This window comes from Bos javanicus, chromosome 20, assembly GCF_032452875.1.
Source record: "Bos javanicus breed banteng chromosome 20, ARS-OSU_banteng_1.0, whole genome shotgun sequence".
Taxonomy (NCBI): domain Eukaryota; kingdom Metazoa; phylum Chordata; class Mammalia; order Artiodactyla; family Bovidae; genus Bos; species Bos javanicus.
Genome location: NC_083887.1, coordinates 9,504,211 through 9,519,530, shown reverse-complemented (window position 1 = coordinate 9,519,530; position 15,320 = coordinate 9,504,211). Strand labels below are relative to the sequence as shown.

Sequence of the window (15,320 nt, the reverse complement as noted above, 5' to 3'; positions counted from 1 at the left end):
TGGAGTTTAAAAATGAAATCGCAACTAGCACTTCTAGCGATGCTATGATGCCTGGTACATCAAGTCATTTTTCTTTCAGAGGAAGTAAGTCACCTTTTTCGCATGTTCTTGACACCCATCTGCCACACCTTAGGGAGACCCCTCCTCTGTGCTGTCCTGAACTTTATCAATTACTACACCAAAAGAAATGTTTGTTGTTTAGTTCAAGTAGGTCAGTAGTGTTTTCTCTACCTTATAAAGAGGATTCTGTAAAATCAGAACGTAAATCTCAGTAACAACTGAGAAAAGAAGAGAGTCGCTCATAGCTCTAAAGGAAAATAGCATTGCAAAAATATCAAGATTCATAATTCACACAGATTAAATTATCCTTTAACTGCTTGGTCTCAAGAACCATGTTATTGCTGCCTATTTTAAGCATCTCTTAAATAAGATTAATTTTTATAATGACAGGTAATGCCACTCACAAGGGGAAAATAACAATTTATTTATTATCCTAGATTAGGAATTAAAAAGCATTTCATTGCAATTTAACCGGTGAGTCGGAATCTTCATCCAGAGATCAGTTATCATCATCCTGGTGTGAAGCTCATTAACTTGGGGGAATGGGGAAGAAGCAGAGAGGATGGGGTGGAGGAGACCCGTGGGCTTTGAGCGGGCCCATCTGTGGATCTGGCCTCTGGGCTGTGTGAGGAGTCTGCCCTGGAGATGAAAGCAGGCAGTCTTTCAGGGTATCTAAGCAACAGTTCTTCAGACATGATTCTGGCTTTAATTTAAACCATATTTATTTTCTGATTACAAAATAAATTACAAACAATATTCATTGTAAATAATTAGAAAATTTTTGAAGCCCAAAGGATAAAATAGTAACTTGCCACATCCTTCCTCTGGAGACTCACACTGGTAACATCTCCCTTTGTCTGATGAGGTTGTTTCAAAGCAGGGACAATGCTTGATGGAAAGTGAAAAGGCTGTGTGGCGAGAGCAGGCTGGTGTGTCCCATGAGGAGCAAGGTGGCTGCTGCAGCTGGAGCAGAGTAACCCAACAGCCAGAAGGAGAATGCTGGGAGGGAAGGTCAGAGAGACAACGGGGGGCAGAACTGAGAGGTTCTGCAGGTCAGAGCAAGGACTGGACGTTTCATTCTGAGTGAGACAGGGAGCCACTGAAGGGTATTTATCAAGGGAGTGACGTAATATGACTGATGCTTCTTGGGAGCGGGGAGGCCAGTAGCACAAGGGTAGACGTAGTCAAGATATGATGCTGGCTCAGGTGAGGATGCCAGTGGTAGAGGTGGTTAAGAAAAAGTGTGTGTGTGTATGTGTTAGATTCCAGATGTAACTCAAAGGCGGAGCCTAAAGTTACTGATAAATAGCCTGTGGAGGACAAGAGAGAGGAGGTGAGAATGGCTCCTATGTTTCTGTCCTGAGCAACAAGAAGGCATTTCTTGTTTACTGAGAAGTGGGAGACTAGAGGAAGGCAGATTAAAGTCAGGACAATAGGAGCTTAGCTTTGGATACATCACATTTGAGATGTCACTTAGACATCCAAGTAGAGGTTAACAAGTGGGCAGTTGGATTTATGACTCTGCAGTTTGGGGTGATGTCTGGGCTATAGAACTAAATTTTGGAGTTGTCAACATGGAGCTGGCATTTGAGGCCACTGGGCTGAATGAGATCACCCCGAGAGCGAGTGCATGTAGAGATGAGATCTGAGGATGACATCAGGGGAGCTCGAGAAGGAGCAGCCAGGGCAGGAGGAGGGGAAGCAAGAGGGTGGTGTCTCAGAGGTCAGTTGAAGAAAATCTTCCAAGAGGGAGGCAGTGATCAACCATCAAATCAAAACTGCTGATGGGTTGAGTCAGATTTGCTGAGCAATGACCACTGGCTTTGGCAGTGCTGAAGTCAACAGTGACTTTGACGAGAGCAGCTGCAGTGGAAAATTGGAAGTGCAGGGGGCTCATGAGGCGATGGGAGGAGACGAAGGGTAGACGAGAGGTAGAGGCCAAAGAGTAGGCTCAAGGAGTTCACCATTGATGCAGTGGAATTATGAGGCGTCCGAGTATTCAATCAGCAAAGAGGAGCTCATTCTTGTCTCTGGGTGTCTGTGAGGATCAGCTTGCTGGGTGTCTGCTAGATCAGGGAGGGGATGATTCACCCAACTGAGAACAGCAGAGAAATTCTTACGTCTGTAAAGATGGGATCAGGGGTGTCCAGCAGAGAACCCCTTTACTAGCCATTGTTGTCGTTCAGTTGCTCAGTCATGTCTGACTCTTTTTGACCCTATGGACTGCAGCACGCCAAGCTTCCCTGTCCTCCACCATCTCCCAGAGTTTGCTCAAACTCATGCCCACTGAGTCAGTGAGGCTGTCCAACCATCTCATCGTTTGTCGCCCCCTTCTCCTCCTGCCCTCAATCTTTCCGAACATCAGGATCTTTTCCAATGAGTTGACTCTTAGCCGACTGGCCATTGGCTGTCATCAGATAAGCAACACAAAAGGTGGAATAATTTGATAAAAGCAGCTCAGGTTTTCTGTTGGTTTTCACTTTCCAAAAGTGCCTTCACATGTGTCACCTGATCTCCGCATGGACAGGGGAGGGAGCCATTATTTCATAGGCAAGGAAACTGGGACGTGGTCAAGATCATAGGTAGCATGAATAGAGGAGCTGGGACTCAACATGAGTTTTTTTTTTAACTCCAGGTCCCAGCTCTCTTAAAAGGCAGACGTTGCTCTTTTGTTTTTTTTTAGCTTGCTTGTGTGCATGCACGTGTGCTAAGTCGCTCCAGTCATGTTACAACAGTGAAATAATTCCCATGAGTCAGGCCCTCCTGGATGGTCTTTCCATGAATACACCATGTAAACCTCAGAACAACCCTATCAGGAAGCTACTATTAGCATCCTCACGCTATAGATGAGGAGGCTGATACAGAGAAGCTAAGCAATTTGTCCCACATCATACAGCTAGGAAGCTTGAATTAGGATTGGAACTCAGGCTTTTTGACCTTAGAACTCATGCTCTTGACTGCTACATTCTGCCCTTTCACCTTCTACATACACAGTCCTTTGAGCAGAGAAAATATGAATTTATTTGACCATAGTCACATGTGGATTGATATTGATCCTAGTCTGCTGAGTCATTTCAGTCGTGTCCGACTCTGTGCGACCCCATAGACGTCAGCCCACCAGGCTCCCCGTCCCTGGGATACTCCAGGCAAGAACATTGGAGTGGGTTGCCATTTCCTTCTCCAATGCATGAAAGTGAAAAGTGAAAGGGAAGTCACTCAGTTGTGTCCGAACCTCAGCGACCCCATGGACTGCAGCCCACCAGGCTCCTCCATCCATGGGATTTTCCAGGCGAGAGTACTGGAGTGGGGTGCCATTGCCTTCTCCCGATCCTAGTCTAGAATTCTGATAATTTGTGTCAACTAAAGGGAATTTTACTGGGCACCTTCTGAGAGTGATACATGGGGTTAGATACTTTGAAATTAGGCATGAAAGAAGTTGAGGTATGGTTTCTTCACTTGGGGAGGTTACAGTGTCAGCAAACATGCCACCACACATCTGGTTTGGCAATTCTACCATGTTAGGGCAGTAAGGAGAAATGCATGGTCCAGTAGATATGTTATTGGTAAGCAAATATTCACTCTCCCTGACACCTTCCCCCGGCTCATGGGAGAGCATACTTCCCTGCCCATGCTGGGTTTGACCATGTCACCTGCTTTGGCTACCAAAATATTGGTAGATAGAATGTGAGCAGAGGCTCTAATTGTGCTTGCAGAGTTTGGCTCATGCATTTTTTTCCACCCACCATGAAAAGAACACATCCCTGGGAGCCTCATGTCCCCAAATGCGAGACCCAGGGACCAGACCCATGAGGCTGACTTCCAGCCTTGGGTCACAGCTGACCTACTCCACTTGAGTTCAGCTGATCCCAACAGAGCCTCAAATCAGATCTATGAATGAGAAATAAGTGTTTGTTGTTTAAGTCACTGAGGTTGTTGGAGTTGATATACAGCGTTATTATGGAAAGAGCTGATGAATCCACATAGGAAATATCACCTGAAAATTCACAAATGTGGTGGGAAATTGTAGTTATCATCTTAGAATAACAAGTTGACAGGCAATAGCTATCTGTGGATCAGGACTCAGTTCACTGCAGTCCCAGTTAATATCCAGTGTCTTTCCCCTTGGAGCCACACATTGAAACTACTCTTGGAAGGAGAGAAAAACAACTGCATATCCATATCCATCCTTTCCCTTTTTCTCTTTTGTATTAGACTTGCCAGCCATGATGACTGCCACACCCATGTAGGACAAAATGCATTGCAGCCACTGGCAGAGGGACAGACTTAGGCAGCCACATTCTACTTATAACCCAACTTCTTCCAGTTACATCTGATTGGACCAAGGGCAGACAACTAACCTAAGAACAGCTGACCCATAGGCTGGCCTGAAAAAAAATGATTAGCTCAGCCAATCTAGTCCCTCCAAAATTTGAACTAGGAAGTACAGAAACTTACTTGGTTGTTGAAGTAGAGATGCAGAGAAAAATAGAATAGAAGCAGAGAAGAGGCACAGTGTGCTTAAGGCATGACTAGACAGCTGCAGGATGAAGGTCCAGGAAGCCCTCCTGCAGGGGACCCCATGCTGCCCTCCAGCTCCTCTATCCAGGAAGATTGGCCCCCAGGCACTTCTGAGAAGTTCTTGAGATGCTCTTTCCGTTATTGCTCAACGGGCAGTCTTCCAGACAAGCCCCACACTCACGCAAGCTAACCTAGAAATGTTCTATTCCTTGCACACGTCCCATCCAGCCTAGAAAGCCCACTCAGTCCATCCTCTCCCACATCTTCCTGGCTCTGACTGAGAGAGGAGAGGCAGAAGCAGCCACTTCTCACTTTATTTTGGTGACCTTCTATGATATTGCAATATACAGTTGAAATGCATAGAGAATCAATTGAAATACACCACCAAGTGTGTCCCTTTCAAAGTGAAGGGCAGAGGTGTTTTGCAGGCTGTTGATTAGCATGCACAGTCACAGACCCAGGCTCGAGAGTCGGTGCTCACAGCAGACAACTTAGAGAAGGTGCGAGGACATGGTGGCCTGAAGGAGGAAGCTGCAGAGGCATGGAGGGCAGCAGGGGACATCAGGCTTCGGAGAAATATTGTCTCCTGCGGTAAAAACACCACTTGTGCATTCAGAGGTGATACTCTAATTTCTTCTGAAAGTAATCATAATAAAGGAGGTTATTAATATGCCCCATTTAAAAAAATTGTTTCATCATTTTTAGAAGCAAAATGAATCATTTGTTTTTCTCACCATCCCTGAACAATAAAAAAAGAAATTTCAAATGGTTCCATCATATGTTCTTATTCTCCACACCTCGTGTGAAGTCAGGGGGCCCTGTGGACCACAGGTAATAATGGAAGCTGTAATCAAGACTTGTGGGAGAGGAGTGTATGGAGCATACAGCCTGGCAGAGGAATTATAACTCCAAGGAATTATCACTCCAGTGTGGGATATATAAGATGAGAATCTTATTTTTAATAACAAAAACTGTTTTTTTTCCCTTACCAAACATAAATAGATAGCTCAAATAATGCAAAGTAGCCTGAGTAACATAATTTTCTAAATGTAAAAAAGGTTGAGATGGATCTCAAGGGCATAATGGTAAGCAAAAAAAAAAAAAAAGTCAATTTCAAAAGGTTGTATTCTGTACAATCCCATTTATGTAACATTCTTAAAATGACTAAATTATAGAGATGGAGTACAGATGAGTGATCACCAGAGGTTGCAGGGGATGTGTATAACTATAAACACCAGAGGTTACAGGGGATGTGTATAACTATAAAGGGAGAGCACAAGGGAGAGCTTTATAGTGATGGAGTAGTTCTGTATCTTAGCTACAGTTGTAGTGCACAAAACTATACATGTGATAAAATGACCTAGAACTGTACACATATTATACAACGTCAATTTCCTGGGTTTGATATTGTACTATAGGAATGTCAGATGTAACCAGTGGGGAAACTGGGTGACCTCTCTGTGCAGTGTCCTGTGAATATATAATTATTTCAAAGGTAGAAGGCTTAATTTTTTTAAAAAAGAAAACTAACATGCTGTGATTAAGAGAGTGAAATTTAAGCCCCACATTTGGGTTTGCCTCATAGCTCAGTTGGTAAAGAATCTGCCTGCAGTGCAGGAGATCCTGGTTCAATTCCTGGATTGGAACGATCCCCTGGAGAAGGGAAAGGCTACCCATTCCAGTATTCTGGCGTGGAGAATTCCATGGACTGTATAGTCCATGGGGTCACAAAGAGTTGGACATGACTGAGCAACCTTCACCTTCTGGGAACATTTTTTTTTTTTTTGCAATACATTTATCTGACAAAGGGTCTCATATCTAAATATGAATATGTAAGGAATAGCTATAAATCAGTAAGAAAAAGATATCTGAATGTCCAATGACCATTTGAAAATGTGTTCAACATGGTTATTCATGAGGAAAATGGAAACGAAAACCACAATAAGATACTACTGCATATCAATAAGAATGACTAAAATTAAGAAGACTAACAGTACCAAGTGTGAGAAGGATATAGAGCAGTTAGAATTTTGATGTACTGCAGAAGAGAATGTAAATTGGATAAGCCAATTCGGAAAACTCTGGAGGTTGAACTCCCCAGGAAGCAAATTCTGTGATGAAGATTAGCATGTAGGAAGTTTATTAGGGAGCATTTTTGGAACCAACACGAGGGAAAGGGAAAGACGAGGAAGAACAGAAAGGAGCTTTGGGCAGAAAGAAAAGCTCTGCTACAAGGCAGCCTCAGGATAGAAGCTCTAAAGCTGGGATGGATGACCATTCAGAGTTATTCTGAGGTGGGGCAAGGGACCTCAGTTTTATACCCCTGATCAGTCATTAATCCCTGGAGAAGGGAAAGGCTACCCACTCCAGTATTCTGGCCTGGAGAATTTCATGGATTGTATAGTCCATGGTGTTGCAAAGAGTTGGACATGACTGAGAGACTTTCACTTCACTTCACTTCAGTCATCAGTGACTGATAAGTCATTGGATGTGGGCTGGCTTGAGAATGATGTGTGACCTTGGAAGGAAGGATGTGTCCCTCTCCTTAGCCAAGGCAATCCCTGAAGAGCGTTGACCTCCAGCTGCACACCCAACAGCTAGGAAAATAGTCCTTCAGCTCTGAAGGGGGGTCTGAGGGGCACATCATAGTTTCATCACAGTCCACTGCTTGCACTGCTTGGATTCATTTCATAAAGTTTTGAATTTATTTCATAAACTCTCCAGAATTCTGATGGACTTCATTTGGCACAAACTGTAGTCTCTGCTGTTTCAGCTGGGACAGATACCTTCCTCATACCCTACACCCAGTCTCCCTTTCACTCCCAGTTATCCCCTCTGCTAGTCTCAGTGGCTTATCTGAAGCTATGATGCAGACCTTCACTCCTGAGTCCTGGTTACCACCCCCTTCTCAGGCTACAGTCACTGCACTCATCATTTTACCACTAAAATTGGGCATGGGGTATCAAGAGGCACCAAATGGGTTGCCTGCATGTCAATTATATTCCTCTCTGCCCTCCTCCTGATGACCTGGGACAGTTGTTTCTCCTAGAATAGTGATTCCTTTTCTCGCCAGTTGCTCTCTTGGGAGAAGGAGAATGCAGTGCCCAGGCAGCAGCCCCAGCTCACTGCTTCTCTTGCCTTGTCCCCTCATGGAAGGTTCCAGAGCCTCTAGGCCTGCAGAGCCCAGAGCTGCAGGGAGGGAGAGCACAGTCTCTCAGTGTATCACTGGGAGTCATGTTCCATGAGACCTTTCCTCCTTCCAGTCCTCGGTTTCTGCACCACTGTATTCAATCTACTGGGGACACAGAACCATAAAAAAGTCACTGACTTAGAGCATACATTGTGTCCTAAAGGATGACATCACATCGTTGCAAGGTACCAATTCCAAATTTGCACTTTAGCAGTTCCTCCAGTAAATCTTCCATCACTCTATCAGCCTAGCTGCTCCTGAGTTGTATGGCATTTGATATAATCAGGTGGATCCCACTCACACAGATTCTCTGCTGTATAGGGATGAATTACTCCATAAAACTTTGGTAGTAGAGTTGGCTTAGACTCTGTGGGCAGGAAAGAAAAGCCCATATCTGAGTATGTGTCTGTTATTGTCAGCGAAGTACTTCCCCTTCCAGGATGGCAGAGGTCCAATGTAATAAACCTGCCACCAAGTGACTGGCCCACTTGAGGGATGGTGCCATATCAGGGACATATCCTTGGTCCCTGAGCCTAGCAGGTTGGACATTCAACAGCAGCGTGGGCAAGGCCAGCCTTTGTAAGGGGGAGAGATGCTGTTGGTACCATACAGTCTTCATCCTACCATGATTACTGTATTCATACATGCATTGTATTGGCGCTGGCATGGCCAATGTTATTAACACGAAATACTGAAGTCTCCATGTTTCCAGCTCATTTCCATGTCTATCCACATCCCTCTGCCCTCTACTTGTTCTTTGTCCCTGACCTTCCCATCTGTCTCCTCCCACACCTTTGATCTGCTGGCTATGCCATCTGCCCCGGCTTGTAAGTTCTAACTTCTGAGCATTTCTCTTGTCAAAGTAGAAAGTAGACGGCCAGATTCACTGCCAAGCTCTGCTCTTTGAGAGGATTTTCCCTCACAGCTATCTTCAGATTCACCCAGATTTGGCTTAGACCCACATCCAAACCTGGGCTTCCTGGGTGGCGCTAGTGGTAAAGAACCTGCCTGCCAATGCTGGAGACATAAGAGAGGTGAGTTCGATCCCTGGGTTGGGAAGATCCCCTGGAGGAGGGCATGACAACCCACTCCAGTATTCTTGCCTGGAGACTCCCATGGACAGAGGAGCCTGGTGGGCTACAACCCATAGGTTGCAAAGAGTCAGACACGACTGAAATGACTTAGCACACATGCACACGCTCATGTACATCCAAACCCACCAGTCTCTGAACTTAAGCTTCTTTTCTCTTTGTTACCTGGTCATAACGGATCCCCCACATGGCCACAGGTATTAGCTGGAGGAAAAACAATCTTCAGCTGCAGCCATTTCTAAGGAGGGCTGACAGCTGGCCCTCGTCCCAGCAGCCAGGAGGAATGTCTTGAAGGAGAATGAAGGATGTGCTGTAGAGTCCAGCAAAATTATCAACTGTGGCTAAAGATATACCTACCTTATCACCCAGACATTCCTCTCTTAGGTAAACATGGAAGAGAAATGAATGCCTTTGTCCAACAACAACAAAGAAAGATACAGCAATTTTCATAGCAGCTTTATTCATAACAGCCCCAAGCTTGAAACAACACAAATGTCTATGAGCAGGAGAAAAGATGAATGAATTAGGAGTATCGTCACACAATGGAAGAGGAAACCACAATATAAAAGAACAAGCTGCTGATGGATACAAGAGTGTGGTTGAAACTTACAGACATTATGTTGAGTGAAAGAGCCAGAACCCAAAGAGTATATACCGCCTGATTTCATTTCTGTAACTTACCAAGAACAGGCAAAACTCACTTATGCTGTTAGAAGTAAAAATAGTTTTCTGTTCAGGCAGAGGTTGGTAGGTATTGCCTGGGAACTTTCTGAGGTGGTGGGAATATTTTGTATCTTGATCTGGAGATTGGTTACACTGAAATAGATATATGCATGTAAAAATTCATGAAGCTATGCAGGTGAGATTTGTTTGTGTTCTTCACACATTACACTTTTTATGTATTTTATACTTCAGTTTTTAAAAACCAAAAATAAGTAATATATGCAAGTGAAACGAGAAAATAAAAGGGTACAATAAGAAAGATATGACACCTTGGCTATGACCTTCTTAGCCATTTCTTAATAGGCAAAGCCTCAGGGCAGAAACACTGTGTAAATTCCACTTTGCCATCAATATATTACATAGAATTACAGTGTTGTGGATTTACCTGATGTGATTCTTTTTTCAATCTTGGGGTTCTTGCTCAACTGTCCTTTCTAACTGCAGCAGTGTCTTCTCTCTGACCTTCCTGGAATAATTTCCATTTCTGGAGCAAACTGCATTCTGCAAAACATAAACATGCTCCAGTTCCTTTCCCTTCACTTCTAAATCTTCTCCTGTGGCTGGTGTCCTCTGTATTTTCTGTTGGAAGCATTTGATGTCACTATTCCTCAGCTATTTTCAATTACCCTGTCACTTCCCTTTCCCCATCCCCCAAGGCTTTTCTCTGTGTGAATGATTTAGCAAGACTCAGTAATCCGATATTTAAAGGGACCAGCTTTTTTCTTCTACAAAAAATTAAGCCCAGTTAACACCGTGGTAGGAATTCTGCACAGCCTTGTTCCCATGGTGAATACGTCAGGCAATGATTTATCTGTTGGGGGTAGGCAGGTGTGATGGAAGCATTCAAGTTATTTAACCATTTTCTTCATCTATAAAATAGAGAAATGATGAGAGGTAATAGGATTGCTGTGAAAATTACGCCACTAAATATTAGACACTAAAACAGTTTCTGACAGTGGTGAGTACCTTAATGAGAATTCTGATCCGAACCATGATGCTCACCGAGCATGCGCACAACACTTCCATGGAAACCGACAGCAGCAGGAAAATGTCTCCTGTGTTATTAAGTAAATGCACCTCACTTGGGAAGGTCGAGTCCTAAACAGGAAATGGTCTCCTGTTGTTAACAGGCAAAACAGAATGATTTAAGTTATAGGAAGAGAATTCCTTTAAAGACCGAGCTGAATTAATTATTAAAGATGCGCATGATGAGAAGGCGGGATACTATCTAGGAGTTTTAAATTATTTACACTTTATTGCCCTCAGTCGATGGGTGTCTGACATGTCTCATCTTCTACTGGGGGATTCTGCAGAATGCTCTGGACCCAGAATATTTCCTGATAATGTACTTTCCTGAGAAGATCTTGAAGCATCTTACTAATTTGAAATAATCAGAGTGCCTTAAATTCCCTGTCATAAAATGATTCTGCTTTGGGGAATACCTTCTCTCAGCTTGCAGATTGTATCTTCAATGTTAAGATGTGTGAAATGGAAGTGCTGTTTGTAAGGGACAGGTTAGTTCTGAATGTACAATCAATTCTCCCCCATTTCTGAAAATCTTGATATGATGATAAAAACAATGTGAAGACTTCCCTTTTCAGATGTCCCTTACTGTTACTTTTGCTTCTATTATCTTCTGGTGCCTTGGTGTTCCAAATAGTTCTAATACACCCATGTAATATATTGTGGTGATAAAAGTTAACCAGCTATTAGTTGTCATGGGATCTCTTGCGCACCCCAGACTCCCAACCTTGCTCTGCCTTCCCCAGGATAAATGATTTTGGGGTCCCAGCAAAGGCCAGGTGTCTCAGATAGGTTGTAGAAAAATCCAATACATCCATTATTTATTACATCAATTTTCCTCAATGTGCAGAGTCCTGGTTGTAAGAAATAGCCTAAAGCTAGGATTTGGGGTGGATGTGGGGTGGTGAGAGTGGCAGAGAAGGGTGCAGCAAGGTTAAACTGGGTTTCACTTTGATCATTGTCTCCTGATAAAAAGGTTTCTACTCTAAGAATCTCTATGTCAACATGCTTACCTTGGTTGGTATCCTTTGGATTAAGGAAGAAACTAGGAATTTGAGAGAGTTGATTAAAAACCCTAATCAGGGGCCAACCATAGCATGCATTTACCCTCTTTTTGTAATCCTACCATCATCTCTGAGCCTCTAACTTCTTAACATTTGGGCCAGCTACAGTTGTGCTGACGGATTCTAACAGGGTCTTTGGATTATTATAAAACATAAGAGGAAAGGCCAAACGTTCTCAGTCCTCACGCTCAGGTGTGCCTGGTAAGGCTTGTGAATCCAAACACCATCTTCCTTCCTTTCAGGGGGTTCGAACAGCCAGGAAGCAGAGGAGTGGCTCTGCTTGGGCAGGTCTCGGCAATGCTCTGGACGTGATGTATCTGTTCCCTGGAATGGGGTGGGGTCCAGAAGCTGATTGATTGAGATGATTGAGATGCTCTGAGTTAGTTCTTCTATCTCGGCTGCAATCTTTTGTTTTGCATTAATTCCCTGGCTCTCGAGATCTTTTTTCAAATGAATTAATTGAAAAGAACATCCCCAGATTAATTAGTGCAGGTGGTTCTTACTGTCCTCTAAGCCAGAGTGGTGGCTCTCATTCTCCCTGCGGGGCCATAACCAGGTCCCGGCATTTCCCGCCTTCTCCCTGTCCTCTCCTCATGTTTGGCTTGCTTTCCAGATCCTCTGCATTTCTTTTCACAAGATCTCTGACTGTTCTTAAGTCTATATTCCAGTCAATGACAATTCCTGACCTGCTACCGTTGCTCTTTATGGGAGCTCTGGTCTTGGCCTCACCAGGATAGAGGCCCTTGGCTCCTGTCCATCCAACAAGCTGGCTGATCCCTTCATGTCACTGAAGGTCTTTTCATAAGCTTCAGTGTCCCCTCTCCTCAGAGATCTTAGGAAGTCTGCTGTACCTTTGCCCTAATCCTCAGATGGTGTATTAAATCTGTAGGGGTGTTTTCTGGCTAAATCTCAGCCTTTTTCCTTTCCCCCATACTAGGAGGAAACTTTTTCTTCAGGAGGAGGCCTGCTGGTTGCTCCCCACCCCCACTTTTCTTCCTTCCCTTAGTTCCTGTCCACAGCGGTGTTGAAACTCGTCTGCAAGTGTGTTGGCAGGTCTTTGGGGAAAGGGCAGGCAGGACCTGGGGCTGAACAATTACCAGTCCTTGCTTAATGAGTATGGCCCCAGGAGAAGGGGCTTGGCCAGGTGAGGAGGGAAAGTGTCCCGTCCCTGGCTTGTTTTTGTCTTATCTAAAAACTGCAGCTCTGCATCCCACTGATACCAGGGTAGCCCTGTCTTCCCAGACACCAAGTCAGAGTAGACCTCCTTTACTGCTGGCCACCACAATGGCTAATATATTAATATGTGGCTACTTATTATGTGCTAAGCATTATTTTTAAAATTTTTATTTATTCATTTATTTTTGGCTGTGCTGGGTCTGCGTTGCCACTTAGGCTTTTCCCTAATTGCAGAGCGTGAGTTGGGGAGGGGGGCTACCCTCTTGTTGCACATTTCTCATCGCAATGGCTTCTCTGTTGAAGAGCACGGCTCTAGGTGTGCAGGCTTCAATAGTTGCGGCGCGTGGGCTCAGCAGTTGCAGCTCCTGGCTCTAGAGCACAGGCTCAGTAGTGGTGCGAGGGCTTAGTTGCTCCGTGGCTTGTGGGATCTTCCCAGATGGGAGACTGAACCTATGTCTTCTGCATTGGCAAGCGGATTCTTTACCACTGAGCCACCAGGGAAGCCTTCGGTGCATTATTTTATTTCATCCTTGCTCTGAAGCAATTCTGAGCAGTGGATCCTGTTCTCTCAGCTTTCTAGACGAGGACACTGAGTCCTAATGCAGAGGAAGTAAGTGGTAGAGCTCCGCTTGAACTCAGCTCTGCCCCCAGAGCTGGAAGGTTTGCCCTGGCCCCAACATGAACCCAGTCCCTCCCGCTGTATGACTGCCCAGCCCTGTCTTCCCTGTTGTCAGATTGTTTGGGAAGCTGCAGCAACTCTCTCATGTGGAGGGGACACTGTGAGTAAATCGATGTTGACAGGCATGGGCAAAACTGCAGTGTGTCCTGCGCTGTCAGGCTGATCCTTGCTCTCCGTGTGAAAGCCCCGGCTCCCTGTCACTCTGGGCCACCGTCACTTTGGTGTGGCCAGTTTGGGTTCAGTTTTGAGTGTTTTCATTTCCTTTCTTCCCCAGAGAGAATCAGATCCAGCCTTTCTGCCCCGACCCCCTTTGAAGTCACCCTTCCTTCCTTAAGCGTTTGAGCAGTCAGGGTTCAAGCGGCCCGGAGCCATCTCTTGTTTCTACTCCCCTGGCATGGCTGTCGTCTGTGCTTCTGAAGCCCCTTGGACACACTTTCCCTTCCTACAAGATTGCAGCTGACCTTCTCTTGCCTCTCCTAGGCCAGTAGTCTCTGGCACACTGTGGACAGCCGGTAAATGTTTGTTGAATGAATGAATGAGGCTTTCAGTGTGCCTGTAGCATTAGGGCCTCTGACAGAACTGCTGTTATGATCCCCTCGGGAAGGAGCTGCATGCTTAATTTCAGTCTAGAAGGATTGTGGCAACTACATTGCACTGACTTCTGTCTGTTTCCATAGCTTCAGCTTCATCCCAAACCCCTCGCATGCCTGCCAAAGACAAGCCCACACACTTAAACTCACACACTAGCTAGGTGAGAGGCAGCCTGGTACTGGGCTATTCCTACCTCAGTCCAGCGTTTCCAGTGAGGGGCTTGGAAGGAAGCTGACTGTCATCCTTCTGTTTCGGTAGAGTCAGCATGACATCATCATGTCCATCCCAAGCCACTGGGCAGGAGCATTTAGGTGTGGCACATTGGGCTTCTCTTGTGGCTCAGCTGGTAAAGAATCCTCCTGCAATGGAGAGACCTGGGTTTGATCCCTGGGTTGGGAAGATCCCCTGGAGAAGGGAAAGGCTACCCACTCCAGTATTCTGGCTTGGAGAATTCCATGAACTGTATAGTCCATGGGGTAGCAAAGACTCGGACACAAACTGAGCAACTTTCACTTTTACTTTCCCCATCAGATGCTGTATTCTTGAAATATAAAACGTCAATTTCCAACTCTGGAGAGGAGAACAAGGCCTTATCAAGATTGCCTGGCAGAGCATGATATTTATACACCCACCTGGCTTATCACTGACGAGAATGTAATCTTCACTGAGAGAGGCTTTTAAAGATTCCTCTCTTAATATTTGCTTCATCATTTCAGAAAGTCTCTAGCTAGACCTGATCAAACAGTTATTTCTGGCTGGGCACAAATTCCATTTTCAGAATATTGCTTGGCTCTTTGTTCCTTTCCCCTCTGTGCTATCCACCCCCTAGCCTGACTCATCTCTTCTAGAACCTTCTCTGTCCTTCCCCAAACCACTGGGAGTGATTTACTAAGTGCATTTCCCAGCCAGCTCCCAGATGCTGGCTAGAAAGACCAATTTACAGGAACAAAATGTCCCCAAGTTATCACTGGGTCATGGTCCAAAATTCATTTGAGAATCAACTCTTGGAATTAACAATGTTTCTTTTTTTTTCTTGTATATACAATGGTGGTTCTGGGTGGGAGTGGAGAGCAACTCAAGATATCCCTTTGAAGCCATGTTATCCAGAATGAAGCTGAATTATAATGCAAATTAGGGGTCTAGGAACAGAATATCTGTGTGGTACATGAGAGGGTATGCAGAGGAGTTGGGGGGATAGGAAGAGA

At 44.8% G+C, this 15,320-nt stretch overlaps 2 long non-coding RNA genes across 2 annotated transcripts; one reads left to right on the top strand and one right to left on the bottom strand.

Annotated features, from left to right (window-relative positions):
- Nucleotides 1-4,893: 4,893 nt before the first annotated feature.
- LOC133233477 (uncharacterized) lies at nt 4,894-14,725 on the bottom strand. The gene is made up of 5 exons (XR_009731726.1): nt 14,635-14,725; nt 10,549-10,634; nt 9,968-10,083; nt 9,541-9,675; nt 4,894-5,214 (listed from the first exon to the last, which is right to left on the bottom strand). It is a non-coding gene; the product is annotated as an uncharacterized LOC133233477 (long non-coding RNA).
- LOC133233478 (uncharacterized) lies at nt 10,412-15,116 on the top strand. Its single transcript, XR_009731727.1, has 2 exons — nt 10,412-11,096; nt 14,647-15,116. It is a non-coding gene; the product is annotated as an uncharacterized LOC133233478 (long non-coding RNA).
- Nucleotides 15,117-15,320: the final 204 nt, after the last annotated feature.